Source organism: Eptesicus fuscus, chromosome 4, assembly GCF_027574615.1.
Source record: "Eptesicus fuscus isolate TK198812 chromosome 4, DD_ASM_mEF_20220401, whole genome shotgun sequence".
In the NCBI taxonomy this organism is placed as follows: domain Eukaryota; kingdom Metazoa; phylum Chordata; class Mammalia; order Chiroptera; family Vespertilionidae; genus Eptesicus; species Eptesicus fuscus.
Window position 1 is genome coordinate 62,958,752 of NC_072476.1, and position 7,632 is coordinate 62,966,383.

Here is a 7,632-nt window from a genome sequence, read left to right on the forward strand (position 1 = left end):
TAAGGTACAATAATATGAAGCCCTTTAAATGTTGTGAACCTCCTAAAGTATTACACAAAGAGTTATCAATGAGAAATTTAACAAAAAAAATTATTAGGAAGTAATATAACAGTGGTGATATTTCAATAGTTATCTAGAAAGCAAGTTAATTGTTCATCATAATAAAATTTAATTTTGAATATGAAATAAATGTTTATAGTAGTACAATATCCAAGGCAACAAATAGACTTAGAAATTTTTTTTTTTTATCAGTCTAATGATGAAATGCTTTCCATGTCTTGATCACAAAATGTGTTGTAGGTATATTTGTCATGTAGTGGCATTTCATGATGTAAGAAAATACCTATTTCTTACTAAACTTGTCTAGTATATTGCTGTTTGATGTCCTGGTAAGCTTTGATAGTTTGGGATTTGTTAGCTAAGATCTTTCTCTTAACCTTGGTTTTAAGCCAACAAAGTCTACTTTCTAAAGAAGCTATATCCTATTAGCAAGCTCTTAGATTAGCCTCTGGAGGTAGGTAGTTGTAATGGAGGGAAAATACAAATACATATTTGTTACATAATATATCATAAATTCTGTTCTAGGCTTATTTAATCCTATATTGCAGGACGTTCATGCAGCACTTCTAATGGGAGACTTCAAATTTTGTTGATGTGCTAGTGTTAATGGCCTTCAATTAGCAAACACCATGATGAGTAGACTCCAATTGAGTGACTAAAATGGACTCAACTCCATTAGCCATCTATCTGGTGATAGACTCTGAAGGTAAATTCTCCTGGTTTACCAGCGATGTGTCTTTTTTTAAATTTTTAAATAAATATATTTTTATTGATTTCAGAGAGGGAGAGGGAGGGAGAGATAGAAATATCAATGATGAGAAAGAATCATTGATCGGCTGCCTCCTACACACCCTCTACTAGGGATCTGGCTGCAACCTAGGCATGTGCCCTGACCGGGACTTGAACCTGTGACCTCCTGGTTCATAGGCTGATGCTCGACCACTGAGCTAAGCCAGCTGAACTAGTGATATGTCTTTAAAAAAGATTATTTACAATGTTCTGAATACCAATGTGAAGAAAACACAATAATTTCAAAAATCCTTTAAAATATGTAATTAATTTTAAATTATACAAATAATACATAAAAACATTGTATAAAGTGAAGGCAATTTTTTTAAAGCCCTCAATTCCATTCCCATTCCTTTCTGAATAGTATTAGTGCCAGTTTGGCTTCAGATCAGAAGAAAAGAGCAACATAACTATATATTTTAACAGAGTGTATCATAAATAGTTTAAATTGGTACTGGAGAACCAAATAATCAGGAAGGGAATACTGAGATAGTTAACTGCAGGAAATGGCTACCACCCCTAAAGCTGAGGGAACAGAGAAACTAGAAGATTCTTGTAGAGCAGGGAGTCTGGGACACTGGTAGGTGGTGCTAGTATTGACAGGGAATGGGCTGTTTTGGGAAATGCTGAGAAAAAGCTGGAGACGAATCAGGAACAAAAGCAAATAGGAAAACAGCAAGATTCTTTCTGCCTCCTGCCTTTCTGTTTCACTCTTCTAGTCCTATTAGTGGAGCCTTACAAAAATGCAGCTGGCAAAGAAGAAATGTAGCTTACACAGTTCCAATTCCAGTATTAAACAGTTGAGTATAAAATAGTGGTTTGGAGCAAAAAAATAGCTTAATAACCAGCACAATTGACCATAAATTTATCATTTGAACTCCAGGTTGAGTGAAGAGGCTTGTGGGAGACTTATTTATTTTGGGACAACAGGTGTAATTCAGAATTATCCTGGGCAAACTAGGAGATATGGTTATCTGATCTCTGGGAATAGTAACTGTTATTTTAGAGATTATTTCAACCTGTTTCCTTTGTGCTTATATGAAAGTATAGAAATAAGATTTTTTTGCATGAATATTGTATACATTCTGCAGCTAAGTTTTATAAAGGAACTCTCTTTTAAAAAATTTAGTAACATTAAGTGCTACCTTATTCCAAGCACACATAGGTATTTATGTGCATTATATATTTTAATCTGAATAACCTGGTCAGATACTGTTGGATTGTCTTTATTTTACACGCAAGAAAATCAGAGCTTAGCTTAAGTAATTTGTTCAAGGGGACAAGAATTGAAATTTGACCCTAAGTTTTCTGACTCCAGAGCCCACTCATAACCACTAGATTTTACCATCTCCTTACAATGGCTTTTGTAGACTAGTTCAAAGTGTGAAGTATCAGACCTTTAAAACTACAAAACCAAAAGGTAAAATTTGGAATTGAGAGCTCAGTAGCATAAGCATTTATTAAACACTTTTGCTTAATCTAGCATGACATTCATTGTATTGTGTTATTTTATGTGAGTTAGTGTTTGGTGCCTGGCCTCGGCAAGCTAATAATCCTAGATAGTCTATATTTTTATAGTCATGAAGGCAACACAATGAAAAATTAGATGTTTGGGAAAGAAATATGTTAATTACAAAGACAACATTAAGCAAATACTCAAATATGTATTGAGTGGTGAAGGTTCATAAAAGGTTTGCATTTTGAGTGTAAAATTTTAAAACATTTTTTTCCCCATTTAACCTTTGTGGAGAAGATTTTATTTTAGAGGATTGCTTGAATGAAGAAAGAACTCTTAAATTCTTAGGAGGAAATGGAAGGAACCTTGGGTTTAGGCATATGATTGGTAAAAGGACATGTGAAAGGGTCTTTGAGACATCAAGCCAAAGAGAAAAGGAGGAGGATTTATGGACCTGGATCTAAGTCTAAACAAAGCTTTTGGTAGATCTCAGTGGAGGTGCCTTGGTCAGAGAGGGGATCATTTTAACAATAAAATACTGAATTGACAAATTGTTCAGGGGTAGCAAGCAGGAATTCTTGGAATGAAATACGACAGTCGTCTGGATGACAGCTTAGTTGGGTCTTGGAGATCTTTATTAAACAGCCTACCTCATTCATTCAATTGATATAGGTCAGTGGTCGGCAAACTCATTAGTCAACAGAGTCAAATATCAACAGTACAACGATTGAAATTTCTTTTGAGAGCCAAATTTTTTAAACTTAAACTTCTTCTAACGCCACTTCTTCAAAATAGAACTTGCCCAGGCCGTGGTATTTTGTGGAAGAGCCACACTCAAGGGGCCAAAGAGCCGCATGTGGCTTGTGAGCCGCAGTTTGCCGACCATGGATATAGGTAATTTGTCTACATTTCTTGATTTTTGAACCCAATCATCTGTCATCCTGTAGTTAAAAGTGTTCATTGGAAACTTCATCCAAAAACCCTATGGATGAAGTTAAATCTAAAAGTGCTGAAACCAACTATCTGGTTTATCTGAGAATATATTTACATTAGAGTTACCTCTGTGTTCTCCAAATAGTAAGTGTAATTATCAATTCCTGTCTACAAAAATCCAGATTATCCTTTTCTTTAGAACTCTGGAAATCTGTGTGTCTTGTGCTATTCTGAGAATATGTAAAATATTTTTTATTATATAATTTTAGGAAGATTACTGACCTTTTATAGAATCAAGTATTAGCAGGTTATTCCCACATTATACTTAATTAAAATATTTTAAAATGTTTTTTTATTGCATAATAAAAAATCAGGGATGCTTAATAGACGCCCTGGAGTCCAACATTTCTAATTTTAATATGCTTGTAACATTTGTCCAACACACCACTGTGTTTTCTGAAAAAAGTGATCATTTTCACTTTATGGCATTGCCATAGACTGTTTATCCTTCCAAAAGGTCTGTGTAAGCCTGACAGCTAGGAAATGTATACTGTTGCTAGAACATACATTCTGGCGACTTACTGATGCAATTCTATTCCTGATGGATGGCTCTTTAGAATAAAAATCACTTAGCACATATCGGTTAAATGCTAAGTGATAAAAATATTTTCGAAGGATATTTTCTACCATAGAGGACCTTCTTAAATTTAACAGCAGGTTAAAGATTTGGGGTTGGCCTACTAAGGAGCAATCTTTCATTAGAAAATAGACATTTTGTATTGAAAGTTCATGTATTTAAAATCTCTGTCAAGCAGGTAGTAAGCATATTTTAAGCAAGGTCCACACTTTCCTTGTTCGTTTTATATTAAGATAAAAATGTTCAATTAAATCTGAAATAGCTGGCCAAAACTGAATGTCCAGGAAACTTTTTCTATACCTGTGTTGCTGGGAGATAATTGTTATTAATTTCAGTCCTAAGGGATGGTGGGACATTTTTCAATATTGGCAGTAGAAACAAAATAACTCCCCCAAAGGAAAAAAGAAAGCAAGATTTGGATTCTAAGAATTTTCTTTATAAAATACAATTTTGTTCATATCTAGTTGATTGGTTTCACTGCTATAGCAAAGATTAAAAGAAAAAAAAAACTGGGAAAACTTTTTAAAAACGAGATAATTTATGGGGCATGCCGGAGGCAGCCAATCAATGATTCTCTCTTGTCATTGATGTTTCCATCTCTATCCCTCTCCCTTTCTCTCTGAAATAATCCTACCTAATAAAATAGTAATATGCAAATTGACCGCACATTCGCCATGCCCAAGCCACGCCCACCAGCCAATCAGGGTGAGTATGCAAATTGCCCAACAAAGATGGCGGTTAATTTGCATACGCTGAGGGAGGGAGGAGTGGAGACTGAAGACAACTTAGAAGGAAGAGGGAGGAAAAGCGAAAAGCAAGGTGGCTGCCAGAGGGAAAGCTCGGGCAGAGCGGGGCGGGCGGCAGCCGCGCTTGGGTGCAGGCACTGCGGCCGCAAGCAGGATTCTTCCTGCAAATGGGCTACTAGTAAAAATATATTTAAAAAAATAAAAACTAGAAAATTTAAATCTATTCTAAATGAGTTGAAAAAATAATCGGATTGTACTAGTGAAAATGTTTTGTAAATCGCAAAATTATATTAAAATACAAATTGTTATTATTAGGTTTGTCATGTAGTTGGAATTATTGGTCTATGGGCCCAGGTAACCTACAAATCTACATTCTAATTCTGGAAATGCAATCTTCAAAGCCTCTTGTGAACTCTCGGGTATACCCAGACCCAGGTAGCTAAGATATTGCTTGGTGGTAAATTCTAAACTCACATTAGTTTTTTTTTTTTTTTTTTTGTTTTGTGTGTGTGTGTGTGTGTATGTGTGTGTTTATATTCTTAAGCAGATAAGCAAGCCAAGTGTTCAGTCCATTTGAAGGAAATATATTCTTAGGGAACTTGAGGTATCTCAGAGTTCTCAAAATAGAGAACTTATGTATCATATACTGTTTTTATTTGGTTGAAATAATAATGCTGTTAATTATTTCCATTTGGTTAAAATACACCTAAAGACTATAACATTTTTACATAAGTTTTTATGGTCAAGAGACATTTTTAAAAAAATTGCCTTCAAAAAGCTAATCTTGATTCTTAGTAGCTATAACGGTCTTCACTTCTAAGGGATCAATTCATATTGAAAGAGAAAGGGCATATTTTTTCTTAAAGAGTTTTTATTTCTATTTCATTTATAATTTATATCTTGTCTTTTTCCAAAGAAGAATTTATAGCAAATTTCTCTAGCACAGATACAGTAAGTTTATTAATTTAGAAACAATAGATCCCAAACCAATGAAAGGATGAAGAGACAAATTAGGCAACTTCAGTTATTAAATAACTGGCTAAGACACACCTGAGACTTGGGACAAATTTCTCTCCTCATCACAAATTGCTGCCTTTTTATCACTTTTGCTGTCCTCTTTTCCCCCTTGTTTCCCTGGGATTAGGAAATTGCAGAGTTAACTGAGAAGCACCTCTGGTTGAAGTGGGGGTAAGAACCTACAGTAGCCTCTCCATTCTCTAGCACATTGGCTCTAACTCTCAGAACTATCAAGGGAAACTGCTAGACCCCTGTTATGCCTTAATGTTGTTACTCTACAGACTAGTTCACATTTTCCTATATAATCAAGAATCTTGTTCCAGGAATCCAGACTGAGGTAAAAGATGAGTGAGGGATGAGAGGTAAAAGTATTTGACTTAGAATATGATTTACATTATCGATGTAGAGGTTTTTGAAGTGAAAATTTACATCTTATTTGCTGATGATATATCTCATATACTACTTTCTAAAGAAAATCTAGAAACATGAAATGAAAGGAAATTAGGATTGCTGTAATATATGACCCAGTATCTTAAAATATGGCTCAGAATTCTGATAACTATTGCAGAATACACTAACCAATAGGTAATCAATACCTACTCAGGGGTTCCTAAACCTCAAGGAGGCCAGAGATTTAGAGGTGGTGTGGGAGAACCTGGCAGGAGTTACAGGGAAACGATGAGTTGCAGGGAGACACTGATGGAAAAGAACAACTGCTGAGTAGTTACTGCTTGTGTATTCCAGTGATTTATAGATTTACAATATGATCTTGAATGTTCTAGGATCCCAAGGGTATTTAGGGTGTGGGGAACAGCTAAGGAAAGACAATGTCATCTAAATTTCAGTTTTTCCTCCCTCTGGAACTGACTGCTTGACCTCAATTTTCAAAAGGGCATGAAATGAAATCTAAGTTCCATACTTTTAAGGTAATTGTGGGTAGGCATCCACTGATGGAATTAAATGGGAACACCTGGCTCTTGTTTCACTTTAAGACTTTGTGTTTTATGCATGCATAGAAGTTGGCACACTTCTTCCATTTTATATCACTAGAGGCCTGGTGCATGACATTCGTGCACTCAGTGTGTGTGTGGGGGGTCCCTCAGCCCAGCTTGTGGCTGAGCAGAACTATGCCTGTGGGAGTGCACTGACCACCAGGGGCCAGCTCCTACATTGAGCGTCTGCCCCCTGGTGGTCAGTGCGCATCACAGTGATCTGCCATTCGGTCGATTTGCATATTACCCTTTTATTATATAGGATTATTATATAGGATTTGTTAGGTTATCAGCTCATGTAACCTAACAATGAAAGTGTATCTCTTGGTACTTCAATTTGACAATTTTCTTGTGAGTTTTCAATGACTAATAATTATGCTTTCATGTCTAAGGACCCATTGTCTTGGATGCATTAATAGATATTGACCAATGAGAGGAATCATTAGCTATATTCTTTTAATCTATGAATCTAATTTTTTAAAGCTTCATATGATGCATATTCAGTTTGTTAAATCTATTAGCTAAATCTTTATCTTTTGAAGGATGTTCTTTTTAGGGGGAGAGATTTTATTCTTGTAATTATGAATGTATTAAGAACAAATTTACATGTAGAGTAGATGACAGTCAATCCATAGGCCTTCTAACCTCCTTTACTGAGACAATTCTTCTCTTAAACCTTTCTCTATGCATTTTTTTTTTTTCAAGGAAGAATGTACTTGATCTGACTGTTCAAATTACAATAATGCTTTGGGAAGAGATAAATATAATTTCTCAAACTAGATAGTGAACTCATAATTTGAATTGGATACCTTCTAACCAGGTATGTTCTTCTATTGTCCCTAAGAAATACCAACAAATGGTATTTTAGACGTAGCAAGAGATATTTTTTAGACACCCTAATACATTTGGCTCAACAATGTTGTAATGATGCCTTTGAATTTTTTCCATGCACACACACACATAATTTTTCTCTCCAAGAAAAGTTTTAACTTTGCATTAGGA